Source organism: Papio anubis, chromosome 19 (genome assembly GCF_008728515.1).
Source record: "Papio anubis isolate 15944 chromosome 19, Panubis1.0, whole genome shotgun sequence".
Lineage (NCBI taxonomy): Eukaryota > Metazoa > Chordata > Mammalia > Primates > Cercopithecidae > Papio > Papio anubis.
This window is the reverse complement of record NC_044994.1, coordinates 7,568,912-7,590,805: the sequence shown is the minus strand read 5'-3', so window position 1 is coordinate 7,590,805 and position 21,894 is coordinate 7,568,912. Positions and strand designations below refer to the sequence as shown.

Here is a 21,894-nt window from a genome sequence, read left to right as displayed (position 1 = left end):
TTTTTTTTTTTTTAACTAATCCTTTTCCTTCGTGTGTAGACCTAAACTTTTAAAGGGGGTTTTCCTAAAGAGATCAAATATTTTGTCATTTCTGAATATTTTCATGGGGACAGATCTAGGACAGCTCTCTGATTATCCTCCCTTGCTAGTATTCATACTATTGTATGATCCCTTCTCTGTGAGTGTAGGTGGAACTTGTAAGTTGCTTGTAAACAGTAAATTATGACAAAGATGATATGATGTCACTGTCATTATTATGTCACATAAGATTATGTCTTCCATCTTGCTAGTAGACCCTCTCCATTAACTCTCTATCTTTCTGGTTGAGTGTAAGCTGCTGTATGAAGGGATCCACAAGACGAATAATTAAGGATGACCTCTAGTCAACAGCCAGCAAGGAACTGAATCCCTCAGACCCACAGCTCACAAGAAACTGAAGTGAAGCAGATTCTTCCTCAGTCAAGTTTCAGGTGAGACTCTAGCCCTGCCCAACACCTTGGTTATAGCCTCACGACAGACCCTGGAGCAGATGACACAGCTAAGCTGTACCCAGATTTCTGACTCACAGAAGCTGTGAAATAATCAATGTGTATTGTTTTAAGCTGCTAAAGTCGTGGCAATACTGTTATGCAAAAATAGATAACTAACACAATATGAAATTATTGGATTATAACAGCAATTATTCAAAATAATTATAATAGTTTCTTATCAATGATTTGGTTTGTCAATCATCAAATGTATCTGAGAATTGATTTTTAATGTCATCATGCTTGTCAACTTGGTTCACCGCCAATCCTATGGTAATTAATAATCTACAATAACACTTGCATAATCCAGTCTTCTGGGAAATTCAATTCCCCAAAAGAAGTCTAAATCTGGAAAACAGTGTCAGAGAATAAACAAAGTCAAATTTTTGTGAAATAAAAAGCACAACTAAGAAAAACTGAAGATTACAATATTGCAACTGCTCTATTGTAATTGTGATTGGGTAGCTCATGACACAGAAGCGAGAAGTCAGATGTGGTTCTAAGAGGAGAAATGGTAGCTGGACTTGATGAGAGTATACACCATTGCTCCTATTCCATCTAAACATAGCCTCATACATAACTATGGTCAGTGTTTGGGCAGGGGACATTGGCACAGCAATGATCCTCTGAATTAGTATCCTGTGACCTAACAGGTTTAATACATCCTGACATTTTAAGCACTAACTTCCCAGTGTGCAGTACATTGAGCACTGTGGAAAACAGACCCTAGATAACTAAGTAACAATAAGTCGTATTTTCTCTTTCCTGTTAATGAAAGTGGACGTGTGAAATCATGAGTTGGGTGGACAAAATCACTTTCTCCTATGCTTGAGAGATGTAAACGGACCTTTCAGATCCAGAGACAGATCTATCAAAGTCATATTTCCAACACCTGCCACTGGTTTCCCTTGCTTTTATAACCCAACAGATAATGGGGCCATGTTTAAAAGGAATGGGGGTGATAGTATAGATTCAGGATCTAGGGGTTATTCAATATAATATCTGTGTTAACCTGAGTGTTGGGAATGGGTCACCAGGGGAGTTTCTGATATAGCCTGAGAATGATGAAGATGCTGGAAAACCTGCCCCATCACACATCAATGAAGCATGAATAGCTGTGCCCATCTCTCAGACAACTGGCTGATGTCATGGTCTGCAGCGGGAACTGAACTGAACAGGCAGGGAGGAGAGTGACTTTGCTTCTCATCAAAGGTTACAGAACGAAGCCTTCAGCTCAGCTTTCCATGAAGTCATTTTTATGGATTTGGGGTTCTGTGGAAGTGATTAATAGCTTTAAATCTCCACTTGGCTTTGTCTTTGTAAGAAGAAAATACCTAATTGTGTCTCAGATTCACATTAACATGGTCCATATCTAATTGGAATTTTTTTTGTTATTCCACAGAATCATTGACTGTAATAATCCAGAGATTCACTGCATCTAGGCTATTAAAACCCACTCTGTCTAACTCAGACAGCATGACAATTATAGTTGATTAATACTGTGGTGCCATTCTGAATCAGCTTCGAATCTTGTCCTAGTCAAATTCATTGCTTGCTACATGGCTCTCCTGGTTAATTCTGAATTCAACAAAGAGCTCCAAGGCTTCTATCACTGGGCTGATGTTGAGCAGAGGCTGGTGGCTGCCAGAACTGTCATACTCACGACTGTCTCCATGAGCCAGACTGGAAAGGTACACAGAGCTGAGAGCTCAGGTATACCCTGATCCCACTATCAGATCTAACTGGACTCCCACCATTACCAACTTATTGCAGAAAGAAATCACGAGTGACCAGTCAGCTCAAGGCTTCTCTGCTGATGCCATCCAATGAGTTACCTGGCAGCCATCTTTTTATGAAAGAATAGAGGTCAGCGTGACTGCACTTTCAGATGATTAGAAGTGAATCCGCAGGAAATTTATGGTAGACAGTTAATGGGAGGTGTTGATTGTGTGTGTATGTGAGAACACAGGTTGTAAATTCTGACTTTTCTTGCCTGCAGTTGGCTGTAACTTTTTTTTTTTTCCTTTAACAGTGTAATTACATTAAACTGCTTCCTGGAACCATGGGACTGTGATGTGCCTTCATCTAACACGTCTGCTTTATTGCTCTCATAACCAGTCCCAGGAAAGAGCTGGGGTTTTGGTATAGCCCCCAACAAGCCACTCTCCTCTCTGCTCAAGCCAGTTACTTCTCTGACTCTGGGGTACCTGTGTCACCCCGAAGGCAAATGTCTTTAAGCCCTAGGAAGCTTTCTGCTTCTTGATCAGTGGAAAATGACCTTAAGCTACCTGAAAGCTCCCTGTCTCCTCAAATCTCATCTCCCCATTCCCCCACCATCCCCTCTCCAGCTCATCTCACACCTGGAAGTCTGCATGAAAGAAGTTTCCACCCCACTAATAACCTGAAGAAACAAGTGCAGTTCAAAGGAGACCCATTAACTGAGTTCCACAGCCTAGTCAACAGCAGCTCAACAGTAAGAATGAGCAAAGCATGCAAGTTCTTTAGGGAACTTTACCCAAACCTGCTGGGCAGCTCAATTATCCCTATCTCATATCCGCTGGGAATTCCAAGGAGCTGGTCCTCAAAACACACCAGGAGGTATGTTATCATTAGAAGAGGGTTCTATTCACTGTTTGAATTAGAAACATAAATGAAAACACCTGCCCCCTAAATTGTGTTCAAACAAAACACATTTGCTTTCCCATCGTAATATAATAACATTTTTAGCCCTTTCCTTTCTGCAGAGCTCTGAGATCAAAAGAAATTCCATCCTGCTACCCTTGATGCTGGGACCTTTTCCTCCTTGGCCATTTCCTAGCTTATTTCCAAGTGGATTGGAAGGTGTCCAAAGGCCTGAGTTCCAGTCTCAGGTTTATATACTGTGAAGTCTCACAGTAAGTAACGTGTGTGGATCCCTGGAAACTCCCTGACCGTTATCTTAAGGGGAAAGGCACTGAGGAGGGATGAAACCTAGAGACTCTTTCCTTCATCCTCCCAATCTCTTATGCTGTAAGAAGGACGTGTTGGGTAAAGCTAGAAGAATATCTTGGGTACGGCGTCTGGTAGTGTTTCCTATCTATGGCATGATACTTTTGAAAGACGCTTTCCTGTCCTGCAGAACATCTTTAGTCCTCACAAGTTCTCCTGCTGCAAGGGACTTGTCTGACCTCTGCAGGCTGGGACCAGTTCCCCTTATGTCCCATAAAGCCTTCCCCTCCCCCCCGCCCCCGTGACTGCACCAGCATCATTGTGTCACCATGCTCTGCTCCCGGGCCTGTCACCCCCCATGGACTGTGAGCTCCTGGAAGCAGTTCATTTTTGTATCCTAGCACCTGGCATAGAGCCTGGCATGCAGTGGATACTCAACAAATATCTTTGAATGAATTAATGAGTGGATGACAGTAAAGAATACAGAAAGTAAAACGTTCTTCCGGTGAAAGTAGATGTTGAGAATAAAGGTGCTCCTCTGAATCACCCCTGACATGCAAAGACCCTCCGTTTCCTAAGGGAAAGTGGATGAATTCCACTCACGGCTGCTCCAGAGCCAAACACGAGCAGCCCTTATGTGCACTTAGCCTTGGTCAGAGGCAGAAAGCCACTGAACCTGATGCTGATGCCCGTCCTGGCTCCTGCCCTAAAGTAAGCCCATCTTCACTTCCCATCTGGCAGATGGGGTTTCCAGTTTCCTGTGATCCCTGCCTCAATTTAAAGTAAGCCCATCTTCACTTCCCATCTGGCAGATGGGGTTTCCAGTTTCCTGTGATCCCTGCCTCAATTTTTTGCTCATCCCCTACTCTTCCTCCTCCGGCATAGTAGATTTTTATTGTACTTGTCTGTTTACAAATCTGTCCTCCTCTTGATTCTGCACCCTTTCAGGTAGAGACTGTGTTTTGTCTTGTACCTCCACGCCTGACATATAGCAGATTTTTAATAATTTTCTGTTGTTCATATCCTAGATAGGTTCTGGTATGATTTCAGGATTTCAGATTGGGAATATTACATGTGTGGCATGTTTCTACGCAATGCTACAGTTCCTGGGCACATATGGAATTCTATTTCCTTCTTAGCTCAAATTATCCTTTGAAAGATGTTAAACTGCCTCAATTTCCCCAAATTTACCTCTCGCCAGAAGGTTGAGAGGAGAAGGGCCAAAGAAACACATCGTCTGCTGCCGATTTCTCTGTGGCTATGCAGATACACATTAACTGCTCTGACTCAACTCGAAGAGCTTTGCGCTGTTGGGGAGCATATGAGAGTGCACATCCTGCAACGCTTTTGGAAGAAAAAATAGTGGTCATTCCTCTAGGGTTTCTGAATACTGATAAATTTTATTGGGGCAATTTCATTTCTTTTTGGGGGTCCTGGATCTTTCAAGGTCAGGGCCTCCATACTTCTCATAGGCACATCCTGGATGAATGCTGTGGCACTGCAGAGAAGATGCTTGCGCACACAGGTTACCTCCATGTATCAAAAACTTATGACAATGATGATGAGTTCCCTAGCTAGTTCCAGCAGTGACCAATTCAGAGTGCCATCATATGTCATTTATTCACCCAAAATGTACCACGCCCTCTGATAGTCATGATGCAAGCTGTTAAACACCGAGAAGATAAAATCATTAAAATTCCCAATAATTAGTAGGTGCTCACTATGTACCAAGCCCTGCACTAAATGCTTCGTGTGATACTAACCATTTGGGGGCAGGAAATAGAGGAGGAAACAGAGATTTCCAGCAGTTAAGTAACTCAGCCCAGGTTATACAGGTGGGGAGAAGCCTATGTTTCTGAATTAGAGGGCTTGGCCACTTGCTTACCCCTCTGCTGCCTGTGCCAGGAGTGAGACATTGTCCTCACCCACTGGAAACTCTTCCTCAGCTTTTCCTGAGTCACAGTTATACCCTGGCTGCCTCCTCCCCCCAGTAAGATTAGATTGAGAGAAGAAAATGATTCTCTTGAGACCAGAGAATTAAAAACAAGAGCTCAAGAGAAGCTCAGTCATTAAAGTATTAAGTTTCACATTGATCCACGGCTATTCTAATACAGCTATTCAGGACTCTTGGTAAACCCTGGTCTCAGCACCGCCCTTCTCTTGTTCGGAGGTCTCACCATACCCAGTGGAAACGTCATCCAGTTTGCCACCAGTTTCCATTTGAAAAATAGTCTAAGAGAGATTTTTAAAATCCCTGACACTGAGAGATTTGTTAGTGTGACTTAACTTTCAAGGCTAGCAATGGGGGATTCTCAGGATTATTTTTTTCACTTTCACAAATGGAAATGTATGCCTTGAGAATTGATTTGTCACTGTCTGGTTTTAAATTTCTGACTGGAAAATAGTGATCATCATGTTACTCTCTTGATTTCAGCCACGTCAGGAAGCAGTAAGTGGCATGGCCATCTCGAGGAAGAACCGCCAGTCTCTAGGGAGTTTAGGTCTTAGATGTGAAGCCTCAAGTAATTTGCAGAGATTGTCTTGCCTGCATAACACACCCTGTTGTTGCCTTTATAAAGCCAAACTGACAAGGGTTTGTGAATCAGAACGATGACTTTGCATTTCAGCTTAGGGAAGGTAAGAAATAAACAATCTTAATGGCTTTGGGATAAAATACAAGATGGGTACTTTAAAACATGGAGTTTCAGGTTTTTCTGTTATAAAATTGTGCAGGTGTGCAAAGTATTTTTACTTCTCTTACAAAAGGTAGGACAATATTACTCTGCAGTTTAAATGCACTGGTGAAGAAAGGAAACATAAATGGAAATAAAGGTGTAAAATAACACCCAAGTCACGCTTAGCATAGTTCTTAAACAATTAACCACCTTTATAAGCACCTAACTGAACAAAATAAGAATAACAATGATAAAAAATAACATTTTCTGTGGAAGTCAAATGACATCAGTATGCTAGAAACCATTTGAAACATAAAGGTCTTCATCTTGGAAGTCGATATGCAATTCTCGAGTTCGGTTTAGATGTAAGAAAGATTAGGCTTTTGCAACACTCTTTAACCTAGATTCAGGGCTTCATGACACCCAATCCAGAATATAGATTCGTTCCTACTCATACCTAGAGGGAGAATCATGGAACAAGTATCAAGAAAGAAATGTTGGTGTCATGTATTAGCAGTCAAATGGCAGTATTTAGACCTGTGTGTGTTTGTTTTTTTAAGTCTCATTTGCTTTACACTCTCAGAAAATTGATTTAAAATGGCTAACATTTTTATTTGGCTTTATATTTTTAAAGATTTAACCAACAAGTAAGATGCAGTTCAGAGCATTCCAAAGCTACACAGCTGGTTACTAGCTGAGCCAGGACTGCTCTCTCCCTTCCCAGCCTATATGGATTTTTGCAAATTAAGGCAACTCTTTTATTTCAAATATTGTTTTCTTCAAAGATTGTTGCCATCCTTTCCATTGTTTTGAACAACATCACCACCTAACCTTTTCTGGAAGTCTTAAAACTGCAGTATGTTTAAACATGCAAACATTTTGTCATTTGACTTTTTAAAAAATCACTGGTAAATTACCAAGTGTCCTTTCTGCTTGGCTTTGTCCCACATGCGGAGAGAAGCCGCTCCCTCCTGTTTTCTCTGGTAAGATCTAGGCAGCCTGGGATGTGCCCAGCAAGTCTGACTGCTCTCTGCAAGTGGAAAGAGAAAGCTCCGCATTGATTGGGCAGTCACTGGCAGCCCCTTGCTGGCTCCTCATCCATCTGCAATTCTCACAGCAATCCCACAAACAGATAATATTTTTAATGGCTAAGGAAATTGAGGTTCAGAGAGAGATTAAGTTACCTGCTCAACCGTGTAGCTAGGAAATGTCAGATCTTGAATATGAACACAGGTCGGCCAGTCAGACACCAAAGTAGGTATACTTTGCACTGCACACTGCCCGTCCTTCAGAATATAGGGTTATATGTTAAAGCGAGGCATAGATCTTTCAGGAGATTACAGTCCAAGAGGGATAAATGATGACAATAATAATGTATCTGTATAGATTTTTCCATCTCTGTGCAAGACAGTGAGCCCAGCATAGTGTCTTAGCATGCTGTAGGGGCTCAGTAAACCTTCAGTAATTACAAAAAGGAAGGAAGAAGGAAATGCAATAGGAAGGTGAACAGGGCAAATCTTACAGTCTTGCCAGGGAGACAGACGTGCCCCTAATTAACTCTATTCAAATTAGAGCAACGGTTCTCAACCTTTGTTTTATGTCAGAGTCCCTGAAGGGGGAGGAAGAGGGCAGTGGCAAAAGCTTTCTAAAAATGCCCATGCCAAGTGCCCATCCCAGGCCCATTAAAGCAGAATCTCTGGGTAGGTCTACATGGGTGTTTCAAAAAGCACACCTTCTCCAGTGGCGCTAATGTTCTCCCAAGCCTGGAAACCACCAATGTGTACAGCATGGAGTCTGTTAAGAAGGACAGAGAGTGGAGGTATCAGTGCAGCTGTGAGCACAGTGGGTCTTTCTGAAGGGATGTGGTGTATAGCAGGCTCTGTAAAGACGAGTCCATTTCAACACGGTGACCATGACAAGTGATGGACTTTGACGGGGAAACCACAGAGGAGCTGGGGGTCACCTAGAGTCATTGGTTAGAAACACGACCTGAGATCCGAAGGCCAGGCTTGGGACCTCCAGAAGCCACTGTGATCCTGGGATGGCGGAGATAGCAGGAAGAGAATGCAGAGTCAGTCCGACCCTGCAGCTTGAAATGCTGATGGTAGCTCCTGTAGGCAGCTAGAACTGGTCACTGGGAGTCTAACATAGACTCAGCACCTTTTTACATGGAGGTGAAAAGAAAGCTGTACTCTGTTTGGGAGGTCTGGCTCCATCCTTCTGGAACTCAAAGAGTATCTCTGTAAAATAATGGGGTTATCCCAAAAGAGCAGTTTTTAAATTATGCTCTTGGAGTCATGGGCAGTGGTTCTGAAATTTTATGAATATGAGACTCAGTGGAGGATCTTGGTAAAATGAAGATTCCCAGGCTCCCACCTGAGAGTTTCATTCAGTGGGTTGCAGGCGGGGGCATGGAACACAGAAGCTATGTCTGCTAACAAGCCTGTGGGAGAGTCTGACACCAACCTACTTTGAGAAGCCCTGTTTAGGGTGTCACTGGGTGCCTTAGGGACTCTGTGTGGGTGTGGGAAGAGGCAACAGGCAGGGCGTGGGCCCTGATCCCCATTTCAAGCACAGAAGCATTGTCTTTGGTTGATATATTGGACTCTACAAGACCTGCTTTGCAGAAAGGATCTCACTGAGAATAGCAAAAGGAAGTTGAGAACCATTACAGTAAGTGATCTCAATGAGCCTATGTGCAGGACATTACCAAGGAACAGGGAGCAGAGGGAGAGTGCAGAGAAGAAAAGATTAAATTGGGGACAATGCTTTTATTTAATGAGTGGGCAGAGGGAAACACTGTCAAGGGAAAACACATAAAAATTATAAAAGCTTCAGTTTTCAGATACTTTTGGAACCCATATATCATAGAGATAAACCAGAGAAACAGCAAACATCTGGCAAGGCAGCATTTTGCCTTAAGTAAAGAAATCCAGTGGGTAGCTGGTGGGAAATGAGAAATTGTCCCCCAGGATGGGGAAATAGCTTCAGAGCAGCCATAACTAGAGAAGTTCTTCTCAAACGTACATCCGGCAAGGACTATAAAACCCTCCCCAGTGAGTCACAGAGGTGTTCCCAGGATGCATTTTGAAGGAGGCATTTGCAGAGAACATCCATGGAGTATTTTGCATTGGGACAGAATGGAACCGCAATTTCAGTGGCTCTGGGTTCCAGCATACACTTGTGAAATAGCAAACAGGGGATGAAATTAAGAGGACAATAGAAATAGTATTAACATGGATTTTGAACCATTTCATAAGAGTCAGCTGATCACTCTCTTCATAACGTATTATGACGATACAGAGAAACGGCCAGGCTGACCTGCACCCACGCAACTTGTGCACCCTCACAGTTCCACAAGCCTGCATGTCTCTGCATAATGTAATTGCCTGTCTCCTTAGATAGACTGTAAGCTCCCTTCAAGAAAACTGTGCTGCCTTCACTGTGGTATCCCAGTACTTAGCAAAGTGCCTACCAGATAATGGGCATATAATAAATATTGCTTGATTTTAATGGGCATGGACTCAATAGAATGCAAAAAAGAACTCACTACATATGACTTAACAGAAAAAAGATTTGAATGGAACCCACACTAGGATATTCTCTGATCACCCATGGCTAAGACCGTTCATACCAGAACCACACTGGTACTTAAAATACTATGTTTACACATTATTTCTATCTTATAATTCTGATTAAGTAATGCATGATTCAGTAAGACCCATTTCTTCACTCTTCACTGGGAGTTCAAGTCCAAGTGCAAGTTCTTTATTATCTATTTTAAGGCCTTTATTATCTATTTCAAGTCCCCAGTTCAGGGATCCCTTCAGTTCTTGTACGTAAGAATTCCTGAACCAGGTTGACCAACTAAATTTTGGGATTTCTCTCTAGGTGCCCAGTGGGATTTGTAGAGAAGACCAACCACACCCTCTGCAGTACAGCACCTGGAGAGGAACTGCTGCCATGACCATAGAGGACACCCTCTGGATACAATGCCAGACTCGATGTGGAACTTACTAACCTATGGACCCCAGGCACCACCACCTAGACCTGCTCAGCACCTGAAAGTAAGTCCTACCCTTCTGATGGAAACTCTAGGGTGGCAGTATGAATTCTCTGCCTCAGAGGATGATAGGGAAGGTGACATCCTCCAGGAAGCACAAAGCAGTACTGGGACGAGAGGACAGAGAGGATCTACAAGGATGAGGGTCAGGTATGGGCAGCATGCCTCACCTCCCAAATCCTCTTCTAAGTCATTCCTCTTGCACCCCTGTGTGAAAACCCTTCTTCCTTTGAGAGGCTATCAATCTGGCTCTATCACAGTGTCAGTCAAGATTCCCTTGGATGTAAACAACAGAAACTGGCTGGCTGATGTAGGCTGAAAATGAATGTATTCAAAAATGCTGGCGAGCCACAGAATCATGGGGATGGCGCAATGGGATGGGGTGAGAGGCATCATTGAAGAATCAGCTTCCCAGGCTATGCAACCAGAAACAATGCCCCAAACCAATCTGCAGACCCTGTCTGCTGAAAGCCCACAGCCCACGCAGCACCAGGCACTCCTGGAGGCTGCCGTCCATGCCAGTGCCTCTGCAGGTGGTAATTGGGCATGCGGATTTGGCAGCAGTCCCTTTCCAGAGTGGCTCCTGCACAATGGGTACAAGGTTGAGCTTCCTGCTGCAATTTGAGGGAGGCACGTCTGATTGGCAGAGCCTAGTCACATATCTGTATGCACCTGCCAGGAAGTCTGAGAAAACGATCCCAATTTCATAATGAAAGGAAGTCTCCACCTCCTAAGATGGAGGATTTTCCAGACAGATTCTGTCCTACCAGTCAGTTGCTACAATCACCCGCTATCTTTCCTTGTTACTTCTGTCTGCCAGTCTCCAGGTCACTCCATCTCCTGTTTGTTAGGAGCTCCACCACAGACTTTTCCTGTACCATGTTCTGCTAGCATCACCAAGGACTTCTGTATCCTCATAGTCCATCAGACAACCTCACCTCACAGTTCCTTGAGAGTCTCAAATCTAGAGAGTTCTACTTCTATGTTATTCTTGTCACATATGCCCAGACTTACACCAAGGAACCTACCATTGCCAAGAACTGCTCCAATTTAGAACTCTTCACCTTGAATTCCCCATTCTCACGGCCTCATCACCACAACACCTGCTCTTCTGGAGACAGGCTGCTAGTGCTGCCGTTCTCCTGTTGGTCTCCCTGAGCCCTCTCTTTCCTTCTAACAACATGGAGCTGAGCATGGCTTATGAGTGTGAATAAGTCCTTGGTTCGTCTCTGTCCCAATACTGCTCTGTGCTTTCTGGAGGACATCTTCTTTTGCATCTGTTCAACAAACCTACAATAAAGTATCCATTCTATAAATCATCTAGTACCAGGCTGCTAGCCCTACTAGAGAAGGTTCCTCAACCTGCTGGTTGGCAACACTAAAGGTTCTTGCTCTCCTGCCTTGGCTGGACCTTTAGTACAGAGAAACAATTTCCTTCTGTTTTGTCAGCTACCATTTTAATATTTTTCCACTTTCCTCAAGCGTCCCTCACCCCCTTCCGTGTTCTCACCCTTAGCAAACTGCATGCCTCCTATCTTATCAGGAAAATGAAAGCAATAGAGCATAAAGAATTTCAACTACACATCTATTTTTATTGCAACCCAAATTTCATTCCTTTCTTTCATTTTCAGACAAAAGGCTGTTTTCTTTTCAGCTCTAGGTCAACCTCTCTTCCCAAACTTTGTTCTCCACTGCCTTCTCCAACAGTTTACTTCATCTGCTTTGTATTTTCAGCTTTTCTATCTCCTGTTCACTCTTCATGTAGACATATCTTCAAGTCATCTTCTCCAGGTGATATAAACCTTAAGAGCATCTTTGTACCCATCAGGAACGAGTACACAGTGAGTGATATGCATTTGTTGAGTTGGATCTTTGATATTTCCACACATATTTTCAACATACCTGAAATTTATATTCTAAAACTTATATCCGTATCTATATTCTAAAAATGTGTATCTTAAGACTCATCTTTGGTTAAGGGCTCATTAACAGGAAAAGGCTTTTAGCAAATTTATTAATTAGGGTCAATCTACTGTTAATTATTTATTTAGCTTATTAGCTTAGTTTAATTCTATCATTATTACTTGTAAGTAAAAGAGAATGAGCTTGAATTTCAAAGGTATATATCAACTGCATGTTAAATAATAATTGTTACTATTAAATTCTACCCATGGCTTTTATTCCTAGAACAGTCCCACGCTTACTAAACTTTTTTCATGAAGTTGTCATGATGTAAAAATTGCTAAGGTTAACTCCTCGTAAGAATCCCTTTCCACATGCACCATCAATGCACGTGATGGCGAGTGTGTTAAGGAGGAGGGGAGAATGAAAGGCAGAGCTTACAGTGTCTACTTGGACAGTACAAAAGTTTGTCAGAATTTTTTTTAAAAAAGCTACTTCAAAGAGGTGAGTTTTCAATTGCAATTCAAAATGAGGGTGGCCAGGCACAGTGGTTCAAGTCTGTAATCCCAGTGGTTTGGGAGGCCAAGGCAGGAGGAGCACTTGAAGCCAAGAGTTCAAGACCAGCCTGAGCAACATAGCAAGCCCCTGTCGCTACAAAAAATTTAAAAATTAGCCCGGCATAGTGGTGCATGCCTGTGCACCACTCAGAAGGCTGAGGTGGAAGGATCGATTGAGCCAGGAGTTTGAGGCTGCAGTGAGCCATGATCACGCCACTGCACTCCAACCTAATGACAGAGTGAGACCCTGTCACTTACTTATGCATTTATTTATTTATTATAAATAAATAAATAAATAATAAAATGAGGGTGACACTCAGAGCCACAAGACCAAACCCCAGGGAAGAAGAGAAGGTGAGCATTAGAGTCTAAGAATAGTTAGTATATGCCATGCTTTCTAGGAAGGCCCCAGAGCCCTTTACAAGCTAGGCTGGGATTGAAGAGAGATGAAGTTACAACAAACTGTATCTGCTTCAAGGTCCTTTCTTACAGCTCTATACCTATGATCTTCCAGAAAAAGAAAGCCCGCTTTCTTTGATGCAGGGATTGTGTTGTGAAAACTCTAGTGCTATGGCTGCCAGTTATTTGCCCTTTCATCCACAATAGTAATTTCTCCTCCAGCTGATGAGCTCAAAGTGTTATGGTTCCAAGCAGAAATGCTACTTGCAAACAAAAAAATCAGAGAGAGTGTTTTTAAATCCAAATCCTTTTATCTTCTGGTTTGCATGTGGGCAAAGCCTATTTTTTAATGTCACGAGTGGCTTATTATTCCAACGCTGGAATAGAAGAAGGCTGAAGTTTGGGTAAGATATAAAAACAGATTATCTTTCATCAGCACCCAATAGTTGGAAACCATTTTTGAGTAGATAATAAACAGACTTCTTTGCTAAGGATGTGCTCTTGACAAGAAGTGTGTCTTGAACTGAGGGTTGAAGTCATTGCCTTAGGCCTCCAGGTAGAATGCAAATCTGCAGGTCTTCCACAGGTTTCTGAAATCTTACGTCTGTATTTCTGGGGTCATCATCCATGTTTCCAAATGCTAACACATATGCGGGAAATGCAGGGTCGTAATGGTGGATGTCCCTACAACGGGCTTTTTTTTGTGCTCTTGAGATTTCTGATCATGTTTTTATGTGATTCTTCAGTCCCTGCACTTACATTCCATACCTTGGAAAGCTGAATGGCTGTTCTTGGTCTCAGCTGGTCCTTCTCAATTTCAGTAACGATCTCAGGACATTCATTTATACAAAAAAATCTGATTAACAGTGTGATGCTCATAGGCAGACCCAATTTTCTTACCTTTTAATAAATTTATTAGTGGATAAAAGTGGGCCTCAAATAATAGTTCAGAGAGATGTTTACCCTCAGTGCAACAAGTGTGCTCTTCATAACTGACTGCAAATAAAGCTCATATCTAATTAAGAGGTTGACTTGGCTTAAAATATATCTCCTAGGCTGGGCCTGGTGGCTTCTGCCTGAAATCAGCAGTTTGGGACACTGAAGTAGGAGAATCACTTGAGGGAAGAAGTTTGAGACCAGCCTAGGCCACATAGTAAGACCCCATCTCTCCAAAATATATAAAATAAAAGTTCAAAAAACAGACCTCATTGCTTAGGAATCGAATGCATCGAATCCCAGCAGAGCTCTCATTGGACACATTCCAGTGTCCTGGCCCAACCAGTCAATGGTAGAATGTACTTTCCCTGTAATGGCTGAGACCTAGCAGTTCAGGATAGAAAGAAGTTAGGATGGGTAAGTGGAAAACATGAAGAGAGTCTAGAAGCAAGTTATGGACAGTGGCAGGGGGTTGGGGCTTCAGTTCCTAAGAGAACAGGTGGGGAGAACAGGTAAGAAGACAGGTAGGAAAAAACCTCCACATGTTTCAGAAAATATGATGAATACTATTGCTGGATAAACAAAAGCTTAGTCATATTAAAGAAAAGGGAAAAAAAAGAAACACCTTTTCTTAGGAACTGCAGAGGAAGGAGCATAGTGAGGAGCACGTCCTCCACCATCGCACCCAGCACAGAAGACACACACTTGTCCAGTCAGTGATCAAACTGAGGGCACCTCCCACATCACATACCTTTAATCTGCAAATTTCTCACCCACCCTATGGCCACAGCCCCGGTTCAAGCCACCCACACCCTCACCTGTATTACTAGAACACAGCTTCCCAATTTGAGCCCCTCTAATTAGAGTCCCCCCTCCAATCCATTCTCCTCATGGCAGCCTGAGTGAGCTTTGAAAAGAGCAAACCTTACCAGTCAGTGTCCTGCTTCAGATCCTTCAATACCTCCCCATTGCCCTGAACTACAAATGCAAATGCAGCTCCTTGACCATGCCTCTGGGTCCTGGGAACCCCTCTCTGCTCTCCCTCGGTATCTTCTCAAGTCAGAAGAAACTCTCACAAGCTAGCAAGCTTTGTGCTTTCATTTTTGCTCATAGGACTTTGCACACAGATCTCATGACTTGGCATGGACCATCTTTTCCACTCATGACATTGGCATGCCTAGTTTCTACTCCAGCTTTGGACATAGCCTTCCTTTCCCCCCCAGGAAGCCTTATCTGACTTCTCCTTTCTGCAGTGGGTACTCCTGCTCTGTGCCCTTAGATCATTCTATAAACTCCCAGCCTTAGGACTATCATATCCTATTGTCATCCTCTGTCAACAATTCCTTCCATCCAGCCTTAGGGCCTTGCCACTCAAAGTGTGGTCCAGAGACCAGCAGCACTGCCATCACCTGTTAGAACTGCAGCATCTCAGGCTCAAGCCCAGAGCTACTGAATCAGAATCTGCTTCTAACAGAATCCCTGGGTGATTCACACACACACATTAAAGTGTGAGGAGCACAGCCCTCACTATAAACTCTATGAAGATAGGAACTTTTCTTTCTTGTTCACTGTGGTCTTCCCAGGGCTGGCTAGATGACGGCCACACAGTGTGTCTTTCTCTGTTGAAGAGATCAAGAGCATGGGTCCCATGGAGAGGCATGAAGCTCAATTTTGCATGCATATGTTTCTCCTTTCATAAATATTCATGACTCCTCCTATAGCTCATTGAATATGCATAGTTGGCCACCTCATTCAGCATAAATCCCCATCTTATTCTTCCCACCCTCAAAGTGCGTATTTCTGGCTTCTGACAGGAGGCTGGGCAACCCTGGAGGCTGCAACCTTTTGTGAAAAATAAGCTCTCCTTTCCAAATGTACAAACCTCATCATTCTTCAGCTGACAGCACTGAGGTTGCTACCTCCCCTGTGGCTGGAGCAAGATGAGCCCCAGCTGTGTTTCCAAGTGAGTCTGATTGAGACGGGAGCCGACGTGGGACGTGGAGGCTGGAGATGGGAGCAGGCCTGTAGTGGACTCACTGGCATGGGCAGGCAGTGGGCTGAGTCCTGGGTTCTATCTGTTCCCATGAGCTGAGCAACACTGGACAAATTCCTTCACCTCTCTAGGCCTTATTTATTGATCTATACATTGGGCAGATAAAAATATCTATCTTTCCTTTCTCATTGGAGTCTTAGTAGGATTAACTGAGACAATGCATGCAGAAATGCTTTGTAAAAAGTAATCAGTTCTATATATGAGAGAGAGAAGAACCCTTATTTGATCCTGCCTTTGATCTGCTCGGAGCCATGCACCCACCCTGCAGTGAGTGGGCCGGGCTCAGGTGTCGGGCACGTGGGGACCCCCTGTGAGAGGGCAACCTTCCAGGTCACTGCCAAGGCCCACACTTCCCAGGAGCTCTGCACCAGGTGCAAGAGCACAGGGGGCCCCACCCTGACCTGCCTCGCTCAGTGTTGAATGCATTCCAACCATTCAATAGGGATAATGAGCAGCAAGAAATCCATCAGTCCCCTATCAGCCCTGTAATCCTGACCCTATTTAACAAATCTGATGATATTTAGCATATCAGCATGTTTGCTTTCTTTCCAGCAAACAGTCAAACATGATTAAATTCTTTCCTCATTTCCATATTAATAGGACACCCGTGTGAAGAATTTAGGAAAGCACATTTCTGGAAATCTCATTTTTGATTTAAAATTTTTCAGTGTTGCAATGAACAGAGACACACTGGCATGCAAAAATGTCCTCTCCTGCCAGGGTGCTCAGAGGAAGTGTAGCTTCCTTTCCAGCAGCTTCCAGTGGTCAACAGCTGCATCACAAAATGCTCTCTTCCCCATCAGTTTCCTAAGTCTGCAACTTGAGGGCATTTCTTGCTGTTCTCTCCTTACTGGGAAGAGAGGAGAAGGCTTCCTAGGGAGCTGGGTAAGGTCTTTTCTCATGCCTAAAGATGACAATGACATCCTTCTGTCCCCTTCCAGATCTCAGTCCCTTCCTATTCTAGTTGGATGTCCCATTTCTTCTTACTTTTCTGTAGGTTTGGGGCTGGAACAGTGTGTGGCTGAGGAACGGAGAGAAATGGTGAAAACAGTTCCCACTCTTCCCCAAATCCATCTTGCAGGCCGACAGCCCATCATGCTCTCTTCTTCATGGAGGTTTGGGGTTGGGGGTATAGCCCCATCCTCTCCTGCACAGGCACTTTCCTACTGAAGAGACACCGGGAACAAGCTCAGGCTCTGGAAGCAGCATCACGGCTTCCTTAGGGATATACGGTGTCATTTGGAGCAAGCAGCTCCCCAACACTGCTTCTTTACCTGTACAAATTGAAGCAATGTTAGCATCCGTCTCATAAGGTTGTTAGGAGGCATCTGAAGTAAATGATGCATGTAGAACACTTAGCTTAGTGTGCAGAATATAGCAAATGCCCAGTAGAAGTTGGCTATTGTTACTTTGTTTTTATTGCTCTAAATAATGCATCACAATTCGCTGTCCCTTCCAGCATTCACAGCCGTGGAGAGAGAACCGTTCACTGCCACCACCCACACTTCAGGCCCTTTCAGCAGCAGGGTGACAAAGAAAGAGGGAAATCGACTCGGGAAAGAGGTAGGCTTGTTCCGCCCCTGCTCTGCCACTGGGCTTCCATTCATTGCCGCCATGGAAAGAGCGCTGCTCTGTGATGAGATGTGCGGGTTAGCCCCACCTCTCTCTCTCATCACTTAGTGGAACGCTCAGTTTCTTTAAGTTCTAAAACTTGGGGATTTCTCTGACTTGCTTCCACTTTCTTGTATTCCTGGGTTGGGTGCAGTAAAGATGATTTATCTGTAGAGGACTTACCAGAGCCCTGTGAGGCAGATTTTGCAGGGGAAGAAAATGAGATCCAAACCAAGGTTAAGTGACTTACTTAGGACTAGAACACAGGTCTTCCGGGTACAGACAAATTGTTTTTCCACATGGCCACACTGACTCTCAGAAGACCAAGGAAGCCTGCTAGCTGAGAGACGCTGGGCTCCTACCGTGGCAGATTCGCGGTCGACTTCTGTCCAGCAGGGCACTCCCTTTTCTCTCTAGACACTTTCCTGCCCAGACTTCGGAGTGCAGCCCCAGGCTAGCTTTTTAGTCGCTGCATTCCTGTCTCCAGGTGTCTGACCCTGTGCCTGGAGTTAGCGAGCTTCCTTCCGGTTCCGAATCCTGCCATCTGCACACCCTCAAGATACTAGCATTCTGGGTGTGCTTCAGGTGACATGTGACTCTTGCTCTGTGAACCTTTCAAAATAATTTGAGGGTTTTCACACAAAACACAAAGCAACAAAAACGATCCTTTTTGTTTTGAGACTTAGGGTAAAGAGGATGGGGGGGAAGGGAGGAGTGGTCCCTTCCTTTCCCATTCCTCTGATTTCATCCCCTTTGAGTTCTAGATCAGTTATCTTGTATGCACCTGTGTTTTGGAAAAGCTCTCAAACTTGTTTCTTCTCTGCTCTGACACCACCACAACACTAATCATCCATACAGAAGACTTCTAGGGGGATTTCTCACACATCAAGCAGCGGACACCAGCAGTGTGTCCTCCAATTCCATTCCGACACTTTCTACCCAGAGAAAGCGTCAGATCCCACAGATTGAGGGCTCCGTCCCCAAGACTGCTCCCTGCCAGACACCAGTCACAAATCTTGGGGTTCCCATGGACCCCTCTTTGGGTTTGACTAATTTGGGAAATACTTGCATTTGCTATTCATTATGAAGAATATTGCAAAGGATACAGATGAAGAGATGTGTAGGGGGAGGTTTGGGGGAAGGGCACAGAGCTTTCATGCCCTCCCCGGATGCCACCCTCCAGGAACCTCCACGTGTTCCACTATTCAGAAGTGCTCCAAACCCAGTCCTCTTGGGTTTTTATGGAAGCTTCATGACACCAGCATTCCTTCCCCCCAGGTATAGGGCTGGGTCCTCTCTCGGGAGGGTCTTTTAACCCACAATCAGAAAGGCTGGGAAGATTAGAGTCCTGCCTTGGTGCAGTTGAAAGGAAGGTAGGAAGAGGTCAGAGAGATTGTTTCCTGAGGCCCCACACACCCAACAGTATAAGACAAATCTGTAACGGGGCTATGGGGGTTATGAGTCAGGAACTGCGGATGAAAACATATGTATATATATCATAACAGCACAACCTGCCTGAGCCTGGCTGTCCTGGGGAGGCCACGTGTGGTCTTACTTCCCAGTAGATTACAAAGAGCTGCTCTGTTCTGGCCTCCCAGTTTCATCCTCACCACGGGCTTCTAGATCCCTGTGTCTTTGAATGTTTGCCTGGGAAACACCATATGTGTGAACTAAGTTTATAAAGCAGCATGTTTAAGAATAAATTCCAAGATGCTATTTTTCAGCAGCCTATGAATCACTTAAACTCATTTGCAAAATAAACCGTTTGCCAGGGGAAATTCATTTTTGATGACCGTAGAGAGAATGGAAGTCGTAATGCACGAGGCTTCTCCCTCCTGGTCGTCATGAGCTATTTTCCCAGGAGGGATAAGCACGAACAGTCACATAACTTTTAAAGGCAAGTTCTTGAGAAATAAAAATATATATCACATGTTCTACTGTCAACTCAGGCTCTAGTTTTCAGAGCTGCATGGCATTTTGTCAAACAACTTGGGGCTTTATTTTGGTCTTTCACCAGAAGTAGGAAGATGAATATTATAATAAAGATTTTATAGAGTTGCTATATGCCTTGATTTACCAAGGAGCCATTTATTTCACCACCTGGCAATAAAAAAGTATCTGAAAGATACTTCCCCAGAAGGAATGTTAAGCAAGAGATGGGTTCTCAGACGAAATGTGGCCGGTGTCTCTGATGGGTGGAGGAGACACGTGCAACAGTGATCAAGACTTACCATCCACATTGCTGGGTTTCAAATGCGTTGTTTTCATGTTATCACTTTGTGCTGGCTTTTTTGTGTCTGTGATGCTTGGCTGAATTGTGCCTCTTCAGCTTTCTCTACTCAGTGTGTTGTTTTTTACTTCCTTATCTGGAGAAGGGGAGCTGGGGCCTGCTAATGATGAAAGATACGTGCAGAAAGCAATCAGCACCATCCATCAGGAGCAAAGCCAGTATGTAGGTCATTACCATGGATCAGAGCCCCTTGCATCAATCTCATTTTCTTCAGAGAGCGTCCAGGGCTGTGCCAGGGAAACGTCTATTGAGAGGCGGCACGTCACAGGGATGTGCACCGGGAATCACTGACCATTTCCAGACGGAGTGCAGCAGGATCAAGGAATTGCAGGAATGCTCCTGTTTACTTGTCATGATAATTGTCCAAATAGCGCTGGCTTCCCTTTTCTAGTATATTTTCTTTTAGCAATTCCAGACAAGGCTACGTTTCTAAAATCAATCTTGATTGGGCCTTCAGGGATCAGACCAATCACACAGACTTTACCGAGTGATTGGTACATAAACCTTGCATGGTGGTTGAGTGTTGAAAGAATGCCGTGAAATGGGGCTTCTGTGCGGGCACAAGAGCAAGTCCCAGGTCGGTGCTGATAGAATTCCGTTGCTTCTGGCTTCCCTGCTGACCATGGAGTAAGAAAATCTTGGCTCGTGCTAATCTGGTTCCATACAGCCTAGTGAGTTGAAAGCAACTTGGGTTTTTGGTTGGACTTAACAACAGCATGCATGCACGCCTGCCGGGTGTGCAGTGTGAACCTATTTTTCTTAATGTAAACATTGGGACAGCAGGAGCCAAGTCCTATGTCTGATGCTCAAGGAACAGTCAAACATTATTTCATTGCTTTTTAATTTATTTTTTTTTTAATTCTCTGAGCTTTCAGCCTTTCTGCACGGCAGGCCCTAAGTGTAGCAGACTCAGGCAAGAGAGGGCAGGGTCTGGGGAGCTTCCCAGGTTGCAATTTCCTGTGAGTTTGGAGGTTGGGGGTTGGGAATTGGGTTAGGCCTCGGTCAGTCACTGCTGAACATTGTTGAATGCATTATCCTTGTCTACACAACAGCACTTCAGGACTCTGTATGTGTGTGCATGTATGTGCTGTCCCATCCCTGAGCACAGGGGCTGTCCTTCATTCATCTGTGCTTGTCCTCAATGAGTCTGGGAAACAACAGAGTGCTTGTCCTCAATGAGTCTGAGAAACAATACCATCTTATTAGGAAGAAGCCCAGAGTTACAGCCCTGAATTAACTTTATGCCAAAATACACCCCAAAACCCTGAACATACACACACCCAATTAGCAACTAAAGGGATACTGTAACAAGAAAAGCTTTATGAGTTGAAGGCCAGCATGAGCCCTAATAACAGTATGTACCTCTTAATATGATGTAATATGAGGTTCATGACATATTCTTTCTTTCTTTTTTTTTTTTTTTTGAGACGGAGTTTCACTCTGTCACTGAGGCTGGAGTGCAGTGGCACCATTTCAGCTCACTGCAAACTCTGTCTCCTGGGTTCAAGCAATTCTCCTGGCTCAGCCTCCCAACTAGCTGGGATTACAGGCACCCACCACCACGCCCGGCTAGTTTTTATATTTTTAGTAGGGACAGGGTTTCACCACGTTGGCCAGGCTGGTCTCGAACTCCTGACCTCGGGTGATCCACTCGCCTCGGCCTCCCAAAGTGCTGGGATTACAAGCGTGAGCCGCGGCACCCAGGCTCTTTCTAAAAAAGTTACATTTATTAACATTTAGATCTAACTTCTACTTTACAGAAAGTTCAGAGACTAGAGAAACAAGTTAAAGAACACGCAAAGGAAACAATCACACACATCTAGACTCTGGGACACTCTGTAAGACAACAGGCCCCGTCTCTTAAATATGAAACTTAATATAAGAGACTTACATATTATTCCCAAAAACCAGGGAAGGTGATGTGAAAAAGACTTAAGAGATATAACAATCAAA

General features: G+C 44.0%; 1 long non-coding RNA gene across 2 annotated transcripts; it reads left to right on the top strand.

Moving 5' to 3' along the window:
- The first annotated feature begins 382 nt into the window (after window positions 1-382).
- LOC103879570 lies at window positions 383-21,355 on the top strand. 2 transcript variants are annotated; one of them, XR_002518623.2, is made up of 8 exons: window positions 383-470; window positions 1,930-2,393; window positions 2,560-3,125; window positions 3,272-3,421; window positions 5,890-6,092; window positions 10,022-10,197; window positions 11,928-12,034; window positions 17,500-21,355. It is a non-coding gene; the product is annotated as an uncharacterized LOC103879570 (long non-coding RNA). The 2 variants fall into 2 exon arrangements; XR_002518624.2 differs by lacking the exon at window positions 1,930-2,393.
- The last annotated feature ends 539 nt before the right edge of the window (window positions 21,356-21,894 follow it).